The 20,098-nt window shown below is 43.8% G+C and overlaps 1 protein-coding gene across 2 annotated transcripts in view; it reads left to right on the top strand.

Moving 5' to 3' along the window:
* Window positions 1–20,098, top strand: part of elfn2a (extracellular leucine-rich repeat and fibronectin type III domain containing 2a) — a 146,263-nt gene that overhangs the window by 42,935 nt on the left and 83,230 nt on the right. Inside the window, exon 1 of one of the 2 annotated variants that reach the window (XM_077226232.1) lies at window positions 16,144–16,368. The exons of the other annotated variant lie outside the window; for it this stretch is intronic. The gene's annotated coding sequence lies outside the window, so the exon portion shown is untranslated. Of the gene's footprint in view, window positions 1–16,143; window positions 16,369–20,098 lie in introns of those variants that run through there. 2 annotated transcript variants of the gene reach the window in all.

The following is a 20,098-nucleotide window of genomic DNA, read 5'->3' as shown; positions in this document are numbered from 1 at the left end:
GGGCATCCTACTATGTTAAAGTCGTGCAAATCTAGAAAGCATCAAAAACGAATGAAGTCTAAAAGCTAGGCAGCAAAATTATGCTACCTTCCTCTCTAAGGCAGTATTTGTCCTTTACAGAATCCCATAATGCATTTAGAAAAGTTCTGGGAGGGAAAAAACATTCAAGATGGTGGAAAAGTTTCATTATAAACAGTTTCATTCACATACTATATTAGCTAGTGTTTGTGTGTCCTTTGTGTTTATTATGTTGTTTATGAATGAGTAGGAGGTTCCATGTTTATAGTATGCCGGATTTGAATCTCACTATGTTTTGGAACAATCTTAATATTTCAATAAGTACATTAGAGTTAGTCTTTAGTAATTATAATTATCTTATATTGAGAACATATGGGAGTCCCCTTAAGGATATACAGTACAAGGTTGTGGTTATGTGTGTCTGTCCTTACAGTGTGAATGTATTTTGCTTTGTCCATGTGCGGTTGTCCAAAGCAGCTGTCACAGCACTTTTTTAGCTGTTAATTGACAATGCCGTGGAATGCAATCATAGCAGAGAAGCGACTCGCCGCTCATTTTGAGTTTGTACTGATTCTCTGTACAGAGAATCCTTCCAGACGCCAGAAAACCACAATGTCATCTGGCCCTCCAGCTCTTATAATCCCCACTCTGCCCCTGTGAACCCAACATGCAGTGTTTGTCATGGGGTCATCATCATCAGTCTTTCTTCCTCTGACATGTAGAATTCATCCTTTCCTGGAGGCCATTTTCTACTCCTTATCAACATAGTTCCTCAGTTGGAAGGATTTATAGGCTTTTGACTGTATTTTGCCCCGCCACTTTTCTAAATTATCTTCAATAGTTCCCCAATAGTTGTCAAGTTGGACTGATTTTTCCTTTATTTTCACAAGAGTTTAGATAGAATCACTGCATATCAAGGTTCTTCACTGAGCAGATGTCCGCAAGCTCCACCAAATTATCAGTCAAGTCATCCTTTCCTCTCAGTAGCTCGCTGTATGTTCCACCTTAATGCATCGTCAGCGGCTGAGAAACTGTTTGTTGGATATGCCTGTTTGCTTTTTTCCTAAAGACACTTTCAACAAAAGACCAATCTTTATCCGTTCTATGCAGGTTCTTAGCACCAGTCTGTTTTACCTGAATGACTATGTATGCTTCTCTTTTTTTCCTGGGCTCAGTAAACAACTCCTTCACACTTCCACGTTCAAGGTTTTGGTGCGAAACACAGACTTACTCTCGATTTCACATTATGACTGACATATGGCACCATAAAAGTGAGAACGATATTTTAGCTTTTGCCAAATGTCGGAGGCATAAGATGCTGTAACAGGTTGTGGGTGTGGAAATCCTGTCAAAGCGGAAAATACACTAAATCGTCTGATTCCAGATACCGTAGAGGTTCATTACCTGGAAATCTGCTTCTGAATTCTACAGAAATATAATGTATATTAGCATTGCTATGATAATGGATGTTGTTTATCTCTTTTCCCAACCATAACAATTTCTTGCTCTTTCAATGGTCAATTAATCTTTTTATGGAGATTTTTTGATAGGTGTTTGTTTCAGTAGAGCAACTGAAGATTATCTATGGTGGCAGTGAGCTTAGTCAGCATGTTGACCTTTTATTATTATTATTTGTTTTCCCCACGCCACTTTATGGTCAGGGGTTCCTATGAACACACAATATGCCATTTTAAGTACTGTATGCTAAACATTTTTGACAAGGTGTACAAGTCAATAAAACACCTAAATCAAATAGGCTACCATGTTATTCTCCATCTAGATATCCCAACAGGCCAGGAAGTGATATGACATTTACATGACTCTTACACATGCTAGCCCATATGAAACCCACGTCTGAAGGGGCACGTATGAATGGACATGATGCTTTTGACAATACATGTCTCTTGGGTGAAAAATAGATAATCAAGTAAGTCTAGTGGAACAGAGTGAGAAAAATAATTGATAGACACCTTGACACTAGTAGCTGCTGAAGGCTACATGATACCCGGGCATGTAAACATCTCAAAGTCATCGCAATGAAGGTCAAATGACAGCTATTTTGTTATATGATGAATGTACTTGACTCGAAAGCATCTGCAAAGACCTTTCACGTCAAGTTTACCCATCTCTTCAATCAAATCTCACATCAAAAGAAGTGAAAAGTCAAAAATTAGAGCTTTAATTCGGGATACACAAATCATTTTTGAATAAACAAACCTTTAAATCATACCTATCTGCTTGCAATTCATTGGCAAGGTGAAACGCAGCAGGACATGACCCGTCTTCAAAGACACCATGTGTATTTTTTTGCCACTGAAGTGACGGTATAGCACTCCTGCTCATGTCCTTTGATGGAACATCAATGGGGGGTGATTTATTTTCTAAAGATTGATGTTCAATCACAGCGTGTTTGTTTAGAGTGATGCTGTCTACTTTCTTGTGGCTACAGGCTGTTGTGAACACCTCATTGTGAGTCACCACCGGCTACACCGCCTGCTCTTATTACTGCGATACTGTAATTAGCCACATATACAATCTCATTGGCATTGATAAAATGCACTTACTTTGCTAATGTCAAGATTTGATAGGTAGTGGGTGTTTTTGACGCACTAGCTGTCGGTAAAGTAATGCTTGGTCTTCCGAAAGTTTGCGCAAAGAGGTCAGACGTGGAGGCAGGTGAGTAGGAGACATAAAAGAGAAGGTAAAGCCTTGTTTGCCTTCAATTATTTATGCAGAAACAATCTAAGAATATAACAATTATGAACTTTGCTAAGCATACGCGTTGCTAAGCATTTTCTAAGTAGAAGCTAGCCATAGCAGGACAACCGCATTCGTTCAATTCACTGCCGATGATTTTGCGTGATCTTAAAGCACTGTGCAAATTCTTTTATGATTTGCAGTATTGTTGACTTTTTAAAATAAATTTCTGTCAACAAATTTCTTTCTTATGCAAACTAATTTGTATTTTAGCGCCACTAGTACTGTAGGGCTTAGCTAACCAGCTCAAGATGGTTGGGATGTTTAAATTTATTAGAAAGTAATAAATAATGACAATACTTATATTTTGCTGCACCACCGTTACTTGAGTAACAACCAAGCGGCAATTCCAGTCTCTCTCTTGAATCCAAGACGGAAGTGACTTAAACTGCAATTCATCGACTGGCCACTAGAAACAGGCTCCTAAAGAGAGTCAATCCCATAGTTAATCCCATGTTAAAATGCCCATGGTTACAGCTGGGTACAAAAAGTTTTTGGTCTATATAGCTAATTTGGCCCGTCATGACAACTGTGAGGGGGGTGACGTCACGGACACTACGTCCATTGTTTTATACAGTCTATGGTGACAACTCATTAGGTGAATGTGAGTTTTGTTAGCTACCCACTCTACTTAGTGATTTCTGACTTGTAGTCTAACTAAATATCGTCTAGAAAATATCGTCTGAACTTACTTGGAAGAATGGACTTGTACTTGGAAGGCTGTTTTGACTTCCTATTGGGGGGTTTAGAGCTTTAAAGGGATAGTTTAATCAAACATTAATTCCACAAGCTATGCTAGTAAAACAAACCCCTTATACACCACTTTTATGATGAATCTTACGTAAGATCTCTGTGGCCTTGGATGCTTATAGCGTCTACATGAGAGAGAAAAAAATACATCTAATTATCTCTTTGAAACCTCAATAATCTTTCTTTCATCAAACTAAGTGGGATAATTGTCCTCGTGAGATAGAAATATTGAAATTTATCACATTGCTGCGAGGTATTTGCACAATAATTGGACTCGTTGAAACACAGGTATTTAACTGCACAGCAGTCTCTGAAAAGGACTGATACTGCATAGGCGAAAAGAGAAAGATGGAGAGGTTGTTGTGACATAAACAGTCATAGCGAAAGGAAAGAGCTTGTCCTGTGAGATTTTAACTTGATGTTTGGGTCTTTCCTTGAGGGGTTCTGAGATAGACAGAAGAACTGGACTGGGAAATTAAGAATAAAGAGACGCCAAGTGCGACAAGCGGGGGTGCAGAAAGAGAGTGATAGAGGTCGACAAAATAACAGAAGGTAAATAACAAGTATGGTTGATTGCCACTGACAGCACTGAAGAGGTAAATATGAAGCCATGTGCTAGTCAACACACTCACAAATCTGAGGACAGTTTGAGATATTAACATCTCATCTGAAGCTCTACAGAAGACATATTTGAGATTACAGGGCTCTTATTTTCAGGCAAAACACCTGAGAAGCATTAGACTCCATTTTGTTCTGCATTTAATCTCATTGCTGCCTAGGAGAAACAGTTGAGACTTGAGATATTACAAAGAGATCTCATTTTTGCTTTGCTATCTATATCTATAGTGTAGAGTTAGATATACAGGTGTGTATTCATTTAGTAAATCTTACTTAGGTCTTCTTTTCGAAACATTATCTTTTCATGCATTCCGACTGTCTGTGCTTCCTTTTTTTTATCTTGTTTGTCGTTCAGATACTCACTTCCTGTCTGTCTTAGACTTATGTTTCCTCCTAAATCCCATCCATCGCTCCCTCTCCATGTGGTCACGGCTTTCTGCTTCGCATTGATTGCCAGCCACACTGGATCGAAACATCATTTTCATCTTTGCTCTTGCTCGCTCACATCCACTACCGTCCTGCCCTGCTTGTTTTCATCTGCTTTTGAATAATCACAACTGACCCCTAGCTGCAATATATCGCTATTCTCAAACATACACATCCTATCTGTCTGTCTGTGTGTCTATCTATCTATATATCTATCTATCTATCTATCTATCTATCTATCTATCTATCTATCTATCTATCTATCTATCTATCTATCTATCTATCTATCTATCTATCTATCTATCTATCTATCTATCTATCTATCTATCTATCGTGGAAATCAATGTCTGTCTGAGATTAATCAATAAATCCATTCGATAAACTAGGATGTCAAAGAATAAATTACTTGTGGCCACTTCTAAGTAATACTTTTTTTTTTTTGCAGAATAAAGCAAGGAGACACAGCTTGTCCACGCCCTGACACAACTATACTGTACTTCTTATTTTACATCTTTCGATCTCTCTGATCTGACTTTCTGAATTCCTTTCATATCTGTCTGCCTTATTCAAATGACATCATACGTCATATCCAATTTCTGTTTCCTGTCTTTTTCTCACTTTCCATCTAATAATAGTTTCCTCTTCATCTCCTTCTCTCTCTCTCTTTCTGTCTTTAGAAAGAGTCTGGATGGGTCGATGAAAGAGGATATGATGTGAAGCGCATATGTGTAAAGTAGTTTTTACTGTGGTTCAGTGGTTTTTCAACTATGATCACTTTTGGCACTGATTACTAATTATCCTTAAAACAATTTCAGACACTCTATTTTTTTTTTACTGAATTCTAATGTCCATTTCCCACAGCGTATATGTTTCTAGCACTCCTCAAATTATTTATTGTGTTTGGCAATGTTTTCTGGAAATAACATTTCATTTTTTGGGGGAATAAAATGGTAAACTACTTTGTCTCACTAAGCCTAATTTCATTTCTAGCATATTATATATCCTAAATACACACAATTAAATAATGTTTATATTTATTTTCTATAATAAATCTTTATGTATGTTTTCGCAATGTTTATTTATTTGACTATTTTCTTTTTTTAAACTTTTTTTTTGATTATCATAATATAAAAAATGAACATAATGAATTAATATAATGCATATATATATATATATATATATATATATATATATATACATACACAAAAATGAAAATCTGCAGTCCATTAGTAGAAACCAGATTGGGATGTGAAATTTCCTGTAGTTACAGAAACACCCAGATGTGTTGTAGAAAACTTTGTTAGGTGTTCAAGCACGAAGTACTGAAAACGTATGTAACCCTGGTTCCCTGATAGGGAACGAGACGCTGCGTTTGAGACGCGGTGGGAACGCTCTGCGTGATTACGTCGTGAAGCACTTGTAAAATCAGTCCAATGGAAGCCCGCTACGACATAGGTGACGTCATAGACCAGGAAACTATAAAGCAACCCTGAAATCAGACCGCGATAGCTTCTGAAAAACCTGAAGCAAGTCGATCAGGGCATGCAGGAAGTATGGCAGGCAAACGCAGCGTCTCGTTCCCTATCAGGGAACCAGGGTTACATACGTAACCTGAGACGTTCCCTTTCAAGGGAACTCGAGCTGCGTTTGAGACGCGGTGGGAATACCCACTACGCCTATACCCACTACGCCTTAGTGACAAATGCCCGTTCTGTGTGAGGTCCTGCGCACACTAAGAAGCAAGCAACCTCGCCCCAGGAGTGGAGAGGTCAAGGTCATAAAACCTGACAAATGTATGCGGAGAGGACCATCCTGCCGCATTACACACGTCAAGAAGGGAAACTCCCGAAATTAAGGCCATAGAGGCCGCCATACTCCGAGTAGAATGGGCCCGCACAGCCATAGGTGAAGGCTGTCCGGCCGCTTCATAAGCCAATGAAATAGCCTCGACTATCCATTTACTCATAACCTGCTTAGATGCAGGGCATCCTCTCTTGAGTGACCCAAAACAAACAAATAGTTGCTCAGATTTACGGCACAGGGCAGCTCTGCGAACGTAGGCATCTAAAGCCCGGACTGGACATAACAGGTTAAGCTGTTCCTGGTCAGGGGTATTAAATGGTGGAGGATAGAAGGCCTGCAGCACTATTGGGCCCCCAACATTCAGTGGGACCTTAGGAATATAACCCGGAGAAATGCCTTCACCATACCAGGTGCAAATTCCAGACATGAAGGAGCAACCGACAAAGCATGTAAATCACCAATTCTCATGATAGATGAGATAGCAAGGAGAAATAAAGTCTTTAGAGTGAGAAACTTTTCAGAAACCTCCTCGATGGGCTCGAAGGGAGCTAAAGCCAGACCCTCGAGTACAATGGCCAAGTCCCAAGCCGGTGCTCTAGCGTGCAGTGCAGGTCTCAACCTCAATGTACCACGGAGAAAGCGAGTAATTAGAGGGTTTCTCCCAATAGAAGTACCCCCCAGAGGGGTGTGGTAGGCAGATATAGCCGCCACGTAAACCTTTAGGGTGGAAGGAGATAACCTGGCCGAGAAACGGTCTTGCAGAAAATCAAGAACTGAACCAACAGGGCAGTTAAGAGGATCTAACTGACGTTCAACACACCACGTGGTGAAAAGTTTCCATTTTAGCGCATACAGCCTTCTCGTGGAAGGAGCTCCGGATTGAAGAATGGTTTCTACAACATCGGTCGAAAGACCGGTCTCCCTGAGCCTGGCCCCCTCAGAGGCCAGGCCCACAGTTTCCACAACTCCGGCCGAGGGAGAAATAACGTGCCCCCGGCCTGAGACAGGAGGTCCACCCTGATTGGGATCTCCAAGGGGGAGCCGTCCAGAAGAGACACCAAGTCCGAGAACCAAACTCGGGTCGGCCAATAAGGGGCTACTAGAAGCAGACGACCCCCTTCTCGGCGAACCCTCTCCAGAACCCCCGGAAGCAAAGATATCGGGGGAAAGGCGTACAGGTGCAGCCTCGGCCACACCTGCACCATAGCATCCAGACCGAGAGGAGCTGGGTGCGTTAGAGAGAACCACATGGGACACTGGGTTGAATCTGATGATACGACCGAACTTTTCCCACAGGAACTCCACCACTTCTGGGTAAAGTCTCCACTACCCGGGCCTCAGCCCCTGTCTCGACAGAATATCTACTCCCACATTCTGACGCCCCGGAATATATACCGCCTTGAGCGACAGTAACTTCCCCTGGGCCCATAGGAGGATCTGATGGGCCAATTTGCAAAGGTGACGTGACCTCAGACCCCCCTGATGGTTGATATAGGAGACCACCGAAGTGTTGTCTGTGCGGACCAACACGTGATGGCCTCTAAGGTCTGGCAGGAAATATTTGAGTGCTAGAAATACCGCCATCAACTCTAAATGATTTATGTGCCAGGAACATTGATGGTCCTGCCACAGACCTTGCGCCGAGCGGCCGCTCATGACCGCCCCCCATCCCGTGAGGGAAGCATCCGTCGAAAGCGTGACGCGTCGACAAGGAGCCCCCAACACTGGGCCCTGGGCGAGGAACCAAGGTTTCTTCCACAAGGCCAAGGCACGAAGGCATAGCCGCGTGACCTTGATCTTGCGGAACGGATTTCCCCTCGGAGAAAACCCCTTGGTCCTGAGCCACCACTGCAGGGGTCTCATGTACAGAAGGCCAAAAGTAATAACGTTGGACGCAGCTGCCATGAGACCCAACAGTCTCTGAAACTGTTTCACAGTGAGTGACTGGCCTAGTTTCACATTCTTTGCGGCTGTGAGAATCGCAGAAATACGAGCAGGAGACAGGCGTGCCTGCATTGTGGTCGAATCCCAAATTACACCTAGAAAAGTGGTCCTCTGAGCAGTGAGGAGCACACTCTTTTTGGTGTTTAGCCGCAACCCCAAACTCTTTATGTGGGACAGAACAGCATCTCGGTGCTGAACTGCCACGTGCTCTGACTGAGCTAAAATCAACCAATCGTCGATGTAATTTAATACGCGGATGCCCTGGAGTCTCAACGGAGCCAGAGCTGCATCCACGCATTTTGTAAAAGTGCGGGGAGATAAACCTAGGCCAAATGGAAGAACCCGATATTGGTATGCTTCGCCCCCGAAAGCGAACCTCAGGAACCTCCTGTGATGAGGATGGATAGATACATGGAAGTACGCGTCCTTCAAGTCTATTGTGACAAACCAATCCTCGGACTGAATCTGTGATACAATCTGTTTGAGTGTAAGCATTCTGAACTTGAGTTTCTGAACCCTGCTGTTTAACTGGCGCAGGTCTAGAATAGGACGCAGCCCTCCATCCTTCTTTGGAACAATGAAGTAACGGCTGTAAAACCCTGACTCTCTGCTGGGAGGAGAAACCCTTTCTATAGCTCCCTTTCGAAGAAGTGTCAGTACTTCATGCTCCATTACCAGAGCCTGCTGTGAGTCCACCACCGTGGGGAGGACTCCTTGAAATCTGGGCGGACGAGTACCGAGCTGAATTCTGTAACCCTTTTCTATTATGTGCAGGACCCATAGAGAAATATTTGGCAGAAGTTTCCACGCTGCCAGAAATTCCGATAAGGGAACCAGTCTCCCGAGACTGGCCTCTGGATTTGATTGAACAACCATTTCGGTGCCCTGAAGCGGCGAACCGGCAGGGAACAACGGAACTGACCATTCTACAACCCTCCTCAGAGGATTGCACAGGGACGCTGACACCTCGGCGCCCTGAAGCGGCGAACCGGCAGGGAACAACCGAACTGGAGTATTGAAATTTTGCATTTGGGTGGCTGTAACAGGCAAAATACAGAACTTCACAAAAATTGATGAGCATATGATTTAGGAAAGGAAAATCTTCCGCTATGTCGGATTTTGTCCAAAACCTACTTTGGCAAACTAGTCCCTGGTTTTTCGCCCGATTGGAACCAAACCAGTCTACGCCTATTCTCTGGACTCTCTAGATCAATAATTATCGAAAAAAAGTTTAAATTTTGCATTCAGGTGACTGTAACAGGGTCATTTAGAAAAGGGGCGGGGCAAAATACAGTCAAAAGCCTGTAAATCCTAAACGAAAAGTCAAAAGTTCACAAAAATGTATGAGCATATGTGTCATAACATGGTGAAGAAGCATGCAAAGTTTCATGGAGTTTGGACCATAGGTGGCGCTATAACTTTCAAAAAGGTCTCATTATTATTAGGTGTTCAAGCACGAAGTGCTGAAAACCTATTGTAATTGCTATTTGAAAAAAAAAATCCCCTAAAACGCATCGTGCAGCCCAAACCGTAAGGCCCGGAGACTTGAAACTCGGCCAGGTGGTAGGCCTCAATTTGGGGACGACCTATCAGAGTATGGCCCCGATTGGCCCATAGGTGGCGCTACAGCAACCAAAAGTACTAAATTGCTCATAACTCCTCGACCGTTGGTCCCAGCCTCAAGCTTTTTACACCACTGTGATCCTTGGCTCAAGACGGACAAAATGTTTATCTCCAATTACGATTTAGGCAAGGAAAATCTTCCGCTATGTCGGATTTTGTCCAAAACCTACTTTGGCAAACTAGTCCCTGGTTTTTCGCCCGATTGGAACCAAACCAGTCTAGGCCTATTCTCTGGACTCTCTAGATCAATAATTATCGAAAAAAAGTTGAAATTTTGCATTTAGGTGACTGTAACAGGGTCATTTAGAAAAGGGGTGGGGCAAAATACAGTCAAAAGCCTATAAATCCTAAACGAAAAGTCAAAAGTTCACAAAAATGTATGAGCATATGTGTCATAACATGGTGAAGAAGCATGCAAAGTTTCATGAAGTTCAGACCAAAGGTGGCGCTATAACTTTCAAAAAGGTCTCATTATTATTAGGTGTTCAAGCACGAAGTGCTGAAAACCTACTGTAATTGCTATTTGAAAAAAAAAATCCCCTAAAACGCATCGTGCAGCCCAAACCGTAAGGCCCGGAGACTTGAAACTCGGCCAGGTGGTAGGCCTCAAATTGGGGACAACCTATCAGAGTATGGCCCCGATTGGCCCATAGGTGGCGCTACAGCAACCAAAAGTACTAAATTGCTCATAACTCCTCGACCGTTGGTCCCAGCCTCAAGCTTTTTACACCACTGTGATCCTTGGCTCAAGACGGACAAAATGTAAATACATTTCGGTTTAGGCAAGATAATTTTCCGCTATGTTGGATTTTGTCCAAAACCTACTTTTGCGAACTAGTCCCTGGTTTTTCGCCCGATCGGAACCAAACCAGTCTAGGCCTATTCTTTGTCATAACATGGTGAAGAAGGATGCAAAGTTTCATGGAGATCGGACTCCCTATGGTCGGAAAGGTCTCGCTATGACTGTAAAAAGCTTCAAAACCATATATTTCCTATGGTAAATTGCCTGTATTAGCTGTAAATGGTCTTTTCCATCCACAATCATATAATGTTCATATCATAATTTTTAAAACAATCATAAATCATTATAGAATGTGGCATATCATTGTAAACCATCCTATAACATGGTAAATCAAAGTAAACTAAGATAAATCATGGTAAACTATGGTGAATCATGCTAGAATCATATTAAATCATATTAGAATGTGTTCAATTGTGGTAAACCATGCTAGAACAGGGTAAATCATGGTGAATCATACTAGAACTTGGTATATCATGGTAAACTATGGTAAATCATGCTAGATTCATGGTAAATCATGCTAGATTCATGGTAAATAGTACTGGAATGTGTTCAATTGTGGTAAACCATGCTATAACAGGGTAAAGCATGGTAAATCATGCTAAAACATGGTCAATTCCATCTATGATGTCAGTGCTTAAATGCTTGCTACATGAAACCTAATGTTTTTTGATGCTTTTGAGCTTAACTGCCTTAACTGCCTTAACTGCTTGAACACCGATAAATGCTGCTTGCAGCTTTAATTTAAACTTAAATTCTCTCACCTCAATGACATCTTTATTGGTATTGGCCTGTGGTGGTATTTAAGATTTAAAATAAAATGGTCCAGTCCATTTTATTCAGGGGTAGTGTTCTGCTTATTAGAGACAGGCAGTATAGTAAATTGTGTAAATGCACTTACATTAGTTGGTATGAATTGTCTGTTCTCTTAGGAGAGGTTCTCTCGTATTGCGTAAATTGCTTACGCTACGGGTAAATAATCTTTTCTCGAGATATTGAAGCCAAAAATGTTCCTTAATTTTGCATTTATTGTTAATGCAGTGCAGCAGCCAGCAGACCTAGAGCAGGCCATCTTGCGTGCTCACTGGCTGCCCTGCGGCAACTGCTGCAGCCTACCATTGAGCCTCGCGCGTGATGTCGCGCCCTCTACGCGTCACAGCCCGCCAGAATGGGGGTGGTTTAGCGTATAAAAGTCAGGCTCGGAAGCTCTGAGAGATGGCGCTCAAAGTCTGCCCTCCCGTCTAAAGCCTGCAGGACCACCTCAGCCCCTGTCAGCCGCGCGTTCTCTGCCGCAGGACAAGCTGCTTCCACCCTGCAGTCGATGGATGTGCTGTAGATCCTTCAAGCTAATCTCCTCCACGAATGGGACGAGAAAAGCAAGGACCCAGCCACCATCTCGGATTTGAGGAGCGCGACAGATCTCTCCCTTCGTGGTGCGAAATCCGCGGCTCAGGCGATTGGTAAATGCATGGCCTCGCTCACCGTCACAGAGAGGCACCTCTGGTGCTAGTCAGCGCCCAGCTCAGCCCCAGCCTCCGCAGCAACGACAGGGCGGCCACCCTAGATCGCGCTCGTCTGGAAGCAGGCCGCCTCCCCCCGGGGACCCCGGCCCTGGATTGCGCTGAAGCCCAAGCAGGCAAAGTCCTCCTAGCTGCAACAGAGAGGAAAAGACGGCTGGGTCTCGCCGCGGCTGGACCACCGTCAAAATATCTCGTCCTGTCAGCCCCCTCAGAGAAGGCTACTGCAGACGTACATTTAGCAGCCAACGAGTCGGCAACACAGCCCGCTCGCCTGCACACAACTGCCATTTTTATGGCAATCCAGAGAAATCTCAGAAAGAGTATAAATTCTGGTTATCCGGCTCAAGCCGATGGTGTTTTAAGTGTAGAAAAAGTGCCCACAAGTCAGTGCTCACCCCTACACATAAACACGATGCCCCACGTGTCTCACACACTCACAGAGCCTACTCTCATAAAGAGAAGGGTGCCCACAAACCTGTGCTCACACCTACTCGCTGCCCGCTCTGTTACACAGCAACAGCCTCACAGCGGCCAAGTTATGAATGTAAGTCACTTGCCCGCTCACGAGCGCTCACGCTTACTGACAAACACTTCGCCCCAGGCTCCGCTCGCACTAAATATCGTCACAAAATGTTCCACATTCCCAGTAATCGGGTCATCTCAAGTGATACAGACAGCCACCGCTGTCAGCGAGCCGTCGTTCCCGAGATCAGAGGGCGCGTGCCTCGCACACACCTCTGGTTACTTTTTCCGGATCGGAACCCGGAGCCCATTCTGCCCCTAGCTATACATGTAGAAGCATGGAAGGCTATTCCAGTAGTGTCAGAATGGGTGCTGAGCACAATAAGACAGGGCTATTCGCTTCAGTTCAGTCGCCGTCCCCCTCGCTTTTGAGCACGGACCGAGACGAAAGTGAAAGTGGGTGTAGCGCATCTACTCCGCGCAGAAATAGCCAAACTGCTGTGCAAAGGAGCCATAGAACCAGTACCTCCTTCTCTGAGCGAGTCAGGCTTTTACAGCCGTTATTTTCTCGTACCCAAGAAGGACGGAGCTCTAAGACCTATCTGAGATCTGAGATATTTGAACAAAGCTCTCATGAGACGGCCGTTCAAAATGCTCACGACCAGACAAGTCCTCGCGCGAGTTCACCCGAGGGACTGGTTTATCTCTCTCGATCTGAAAGATGCACACTTTCAGATTCCGATAGTCCCCCGTCACAGGCCATTCTTGAGATTCGCCTTTGACGGTCGGGCATATCAATACACCGTCCTCCTGTTCGGCCTGTCTTTGGCACCCAGTACATTTACGAAGTGCATGGATGCGGCTCTCACCCCCTTTGAGAGTGAAAGGGCTGCGAATTCTGAACTATTTGGACGATTGGCTGATTTTAGCACAGTCGGAGATAGAACTCATCTCACAGAACAGTGCTTCTCAGTCATCTGGAAAGCCTGGGCCTCACAGTCAACTGGACCAAGAACTCACTACTGCCCAGTCAGTCAGTTTCCTTTCTAGGAATAGAACTGGACTCTGTGGCTATGATGGCCCGCCTATCGACACAGCATGCGCGCCGTGTTCGGCACCTGGCCGCGTCTTTCCAGGAGGGCAGCATCGCTTCTCTGAAAACATTCCAGAGGATGCTGGGCTGTATGGCATGTGCTTCAGCTGGGCCTGCTGCGCATGTGCCCTCTACAACGCTGGCTGAACGCCCAAGTGCCTCACCAGGCTTCGGGTTCAGGCTGCAGACGGATCAGAGTGACTCAGAGCTGCGTTTTGGCTCTGCAGCCCTGGTTAGCGGCCGACTGGTAACAGTGGGGAGTGACAATGGTGGCTGTCTCACACCAAAAGGTCATCTCGACGGACGTCTTCAACTTAGGTTGGGGCGCCGTCTTCGAGGGCAGACCGGTCTTTGGCCTGTGGTCAGACCAAGAGTTACGCTTCCTCATAAACTGTCTGGAAATGATAGCGGTCGAGAACGCGCTCAAGCGCTTCCTCCCATTCAGACAGGACCACCATGTGCTAGTCTGCTCGGACAACATGTCTGTGGTGTCCTACATAAACCGTCAGGGCGGTGTCAGATCCAGAAGCCTCTGCAATCTGACAGAATGCCTTCTTGTATGGTCTCAGTACCTCCTGCGCACGCTGAGAGCTGCACATGTGCCAAGTCACTTGAACGACGGTCCAGACAAACTATCCAGGAACTACGTTCCCCCAGGGGAATGGTCCCTGCACCCCCAGATAGTCCAGTTACTGTGGCGCCTTTTCGGCAAAGCGAAAGTCGACCTGTTTGCGTCAAAAGACAATGCTCATTACCCGAGGTTCTTTTCAAAGAACGAGGATGCGCTGGCCCAAATATGGCCGAGCCTCCCACTTTATGCTTTCCCTCCAGTCTCTCTGTTACCACAGGTAATCAAGAGGATCAGGGAATTGCGCCACTCGGTGCTCCTTATAGCCCCGCGCTGGGAGAATCAGATCTGGTTCCTGGAGCTGATGCGGCTGTCTCACACAGCCCCTTGGCCGATTCCGGTGAGGAGAGATCTCCTCTCTCAAGCCCGCAGCTCAATCTGCCATTCCCATCCAGAGCGCTGGTCTCTGCACATATGGTTAATCAACAGATACCCGTTGTCCTGCAAGGAGTGATGAACACGATTACGCAATCCAGAGCACCCTCTACGAGGCGGCTTTACGCGTCTAAATGGTCGGTGTTCTCCAAATGGTATGTGGATAGAGATCTAGACCCACGAATGTGTGGGGTCTCGTGGTTGCTTGGCTTCCTTCAAGAGCTGTTGGATAAGGGCAGGTCCCCATCCACGCTTAAAGTATATGTTGCGGCCGTAGCAGCGTTCCCTGAGTAAACGCACGGTCAGTCAGTAGGAAGAAACGAGCTCGTCATCCACTTCCTTAGAGGAGCCAGAAGGATGAATCCCCCGCGACCCCGTTGGTTCCCATATGGGATCTTTCATTTGTCCTGGAGGGCCTGAAAGCTTTCCCCTTTGCACCGATAGACTCCGTGGACGTAAAATACCTCTCGCTCAAAACCGTTTTTCTGACAGCTCTGTCGTCAGTCAAACGTGTGGGGGATTTACACGCGCTATCTGTTAGCGCTGCATGTCTTGAGTTCGGGCCAAATGACTCTAAAGTCATCCTCAAGCCAAGACATGGTTATGTCCCTAAAGTGTTGGGCACCCCCTTTAGAGCGCAGGTCATTTCTCTTTCGGCTCTGCCAGCATCCGATAGTGAGGGTGATGTTAATCTCCTCTGCCCCGTCAGGCCGCTGAGAGCTTACATTACGCGCTCCGCCTCTATCAGGCGTTCGGAACTGCTCTTTGTCTCGTTTGGTGGGCGCACCAAGGGTCTCGCCGCCTCGAAACAGAGCCTGTCTAGATGGACAGTGGAAGCTATCGCATCCGCTTATAGGTCTAAAGGTCTGCAATGCACCTTGGGCATCAGGGCACATTCCACCAGAGGCGTTGCCTCGTCGTGTGCTTGGTCCAGCGGAATTTCCATTCAAGACATTTGTGAGGCGGCAGGCTGAGCCTCTCCTTCCACATTGGTTAGGTTTTATAACCTGGAAGTTCCCGCCTTGTAGGCTAGACTTCTGTCAGTGTGAGCGGTGTGTTTATCCTATCCAGGTTTATCATGTGCAGACTACTCTTATGCGACGTTAGCTCTCCTGGTTGAGCTGCACTATATGGTGAATAGTTATATGGACTGGTGACACCGCTCTGTATACCCTGTATGTGCTTATAACATGTGCTGCCATAGAATGAAGCGTGTCTGTTTGTGCACGATAAGAAAATGGGATCACTTGGAATGTTGCATGCAATTTATTTGTTGAATGTCATCAAATTTTTCTTTTCATGTTCTTTTTCCTCGATTTTTCCCCAGTGGACTTTCACAGAAGATCTGGGTGTTATGAACGCAGGGTCTTCCCTGATTGGGCATGAGGTTCTAAGTGGGTAAAGCTGTTACTATGGCATAACTGACCTTTGGATGTGAAAAGTGGCAGCAGGGTCGCACTGAAGAAAGAAGCCTTTGGATCCATCCAAAATATCCTAAACACAGATGGGAGTTCAAATTTCACCTTGAATTCTGATTTATAAGAATGATAAGGTAAGAACTTTTAAATGCCAAAAACTTCTTAAAACTTTAAAGTGAATAGATTTTATTGCTCCTAAACACCAGAACTAATGATAATATGTGCAAAAGTTTGTTAGATCTTGTGCTTTTTGGTTTTTTTTTCTGTTTGTAGCACCTGCCTATCGTTTTGCGTGTACAGTAGTTGCAGAAAGTCCCTGATTATTAATCAGCTTTTGCAAAGAGGCTTGAATCTGAATGATGTGGCAATTAATGATATTGGAAACTGTTATAAACAGTTTGTGTATAATGCAGTGTTTCTTTGAAAAAAGCCGCAGTCATATACAAAGAGTTTAGCAGATTAGTTCTAGTTTTACATCTTCTCCCTGGTCTTTATGTAAAATTTTGGTAAAAATATTTGCTAGCACTGACTGCACTTAATTAAATATTTTAAAAAAATATGACTTGAAACCTGGTTGCTTTACAATTTTGATTTCATTGAAATAAAACATTTGAGTTAAAACAATGAAGGAGATTGGTTTAATCAACAGAAACTCAAAATATTATGTTATCTAAAACATAAATTATCGAAGTTGATTTGACAAAAGAAAAAAAATGTTGATAACAAAGCATAATTTTTTTTTCTTCTACAGTGTAGGAATATACATAGTAAAGAATTATACATTAGTTCTGGTTCAGTGACTTAAATATGTACTGTTTTAATATATAATTTCTATGTTTCTATGATTTGAAGGTTATTTTATTATTTATTATATATATATATATATATATATATATATATATATATATATATATATTGTATAATAAATATATTGTAATAAGGTTTATTAGCAGGCATAATCTACATTGTGTTCAAAATCGTTAAAAAACGATATAACAATCTTTTTTTCCCCAACTGGTTCTTGATTTCAAGCCCTACTGATGAATGCACACAGCTGTGCCAGCATAAAATATTTTTAGCCAGGATGTAATCGTTCCAGCCAAAGGTGCAATTTGCTTGGCTACGAGTATGTATTGCCTCATCTCTCTCTTTGTCATTATCTTTCTATTTGTCAGACAGTCAGGTGATACATTTTGTCTGATGCTCAAAACAAACAGACACTCTTACTCAGAAATCGCCAGATAGTCCCTGCTGTTCTCCTACTGTGATGTCTGTACTGACTTTGAGGTCCAACCGAAAAAGTCTGCCAACCAATGGGGGACTGTTTCTGAACTTGAGTGTGTGTATGCGTGTTGGTGTTGAGTGTGTTTGGTACACTTTGGGGTGTTGCGTTACAATAAACCCATTCTTCTTTAATAAAGAAAAATGTGTTACATTTTTTTCAGCAATATAACGTCCAATAAAAAACATTCTGTTTCTTGTTCCAATGACAGCCTGCAGAATGGCAATAAAAAATTCAGTTAAACCAAGAGCAAAAAACCTAATATACCTCATATATCCGTATTGTTTTTAATGCTAGGATTAACTTACGCTCTCATGATGGCAGTAATGGCTCTTAAGGCGGAGGTAAACATTTCACATGAGCGAGAACCCCAAATTAGTTCATTTTCTGCTGTGTGTTATAGTGCTTTTCCACGTTTTTCTTGATTCACAGAGGTTCCAGAAGGCAGGATTTATTTGCTTGTCTTTAACTCCAGTTGTTTCGAAGGGTTTTCTTTTGTTTGTAGCTTATCCTGAGGGTTTAGAACCAAAGGGCCAGTCATTGTAGGGTAGCCGTCAGACAGTCCAAAATTCAATAACTTCATTTGTACATGCAGAAAATACATTCACTCAGTCCCCAAGGCCAATATAGAAAGGCTGAAGAGAAAATCATGCTGATCAGACTTTTATCCTATTTATAGACTATTATGATTGTGAATTGTGAAGTGAATTATGGTACACTTACTACAGGGACAGTAGAATAACAAGTGGGCAGAAAAGGGAAGGGTTGTTTGTGTCTCTGCAAGGGTCATTTAGTTTTTTTATCACCATTGTTTCTTGCTCCAAATTGTGCCGAAGACACAATGGTGATAGATTGTTGATATACCCTTGCACGTAGCCTGAATTGTCTTTACCTGTCGGTTCACATTGCAGTGTATTCTATCCAAGAAACGCAGCAAGAGGCCTCAATTTGGTTTGTTTTCATATGATTTGATGCCAATAAACCTGGCGAACTTTGGCAAAATCCAGTGATTTGTTCTTCCTGAGAAAGACTAGTTATATAGTTTTGTCTGAGTATGCATAGTCTGTCAGTGTCCCACTTGAAGCTGAGACTAACTGCTAGGCTACAGCATCCCATTTTCCTTTGCATAGCGGACAGTATTAAGAACCCATATATCTAGGGGAGCATCTTATAGGACCGAGCAAGGTCTAGCAGGTAAAGATTTGGGGTTGTACACTCCACTGTGATGACCTGCTGACAGAGGCTCTTAGAGATTTTATCCATTAGCTCTTTTGGAAGGTACTCTAACTTGTCTTCTCATCACTGTGTATCATCTCCATCTCTTATCATACACCAGTGCTCCTGTCAAATCTACTTGTCAGCACCCTAGATTGCCTTGGCAACATGTTTCCACTTGTGCAATGAGGTGCTATTGAGTGTGTGTTGCTGCGTAAGAGAGGCTGCTTGGAAACTCGAGCATTTTGTGTGGCTCTGATGGGAACAGCCGATACATGCTACTTCAATTTTTCGGCAGCTACATTGTAGATAAGGGGTTTTCAGACAAACTGTTTGGGACTTTGTGTGTGTGCTGAGTTATCCAAGAAAAATTTGGGCTTGTATGGTATTGTGTTAGCAGCCAATTCCTTTCCTCTTTCTCTGTTTCGGCCCTGACTTCTAAGGCTCTGCGGGGCATTTGTTACCTGGACTTCTTACTGAGTCTTAGCCTTGAAGTGATAAAGAATAATTTGAGTATCACAATCAAGAATTGCCCAGTTCTTCGAAGCAAAATTCATTTGAGACTCCTTGTTAATGAGAGGAGTGGGTCACTGTGCTTGTTTAGCTGTTTGTTCATTTGTTTGTTATGCAAGAACAAGAGCCAAGCCCGATAGACTGGAAACCCTGCCAGTCCCGGTGGAAGGTTTCCATTGACTGCTCAATCATTGGCTAAGACACCTGTCTGGGGACCAATGAGAGGGAGTTACCGGGTAGAGCTCCACCCAGGGCCCTAAGGATTCCATGCTAAGCTCTTCCATATTTCTCTCCATCTAGTCGATGGTTAGCCAGCACTAGTTGCCAGGTATTTCCCCCTCCAAACTCAGGAGTAGCTCAGTCGGGCTTGTAGGTAACCATATTGTGCGCCAACCTCTCTTTTAAATAAATGTTTAATCTTACATTGCCCCCCTTCAACCTCGCCCCTCCAGCCAAATGCCCGCAGTTCCCCATAGTGTGCTGCTTTAGTGGGGTCTTCACCTTGTTGTACAACACCATAGTTGCTATTGCGGCCCATTGTTGGTGTGTGCGGGAAAAGGTTGGTGCCAGATCCGTGTAAATTGGCATCCTCTTGGTTTCCAGGGATGGAGAAATATTCTCTAGCTTCTCCACCCCAGTGGCTCATCTGCATTAGCGTCGTGCTAATCTTATTAGCTTCTTGTTATTGAATCCTGCAGGATTTTTGCCTGCTGCTACGTGATGCTGCATATTACACAGTCCCCCCTCCACTGAGCCGCAGGATAGAGAGAGGGTGAGAAGAGATGAGGAAACAGGGAATGAGATGGGAAGCAGAAAGGAAAGAAAATTTGACTGGTACTCCACATAAGTTCAGA

Source organism: Siphateles boraxobius, unplaced genomic scaffold, assembly GCF_051911475.1.
Source record: "Siphateles boraxobius isolate OS27281-9 unplaced genomic scaffold, OSU_SipBor_1 13, whole genome shotgun sequence".
Lineage (NCBI taxonomy): Eukaryota > Metazoa > Chordata > Actinopteri > Cypriniformes > Leuciscidae > Siphateles > Siphateles boraxobius.
The sequence above is the reverse complement of the archived record's forward strand: the minus strand, read 5'-3'. Positions and strand labels throughout refer to the sequence as shown.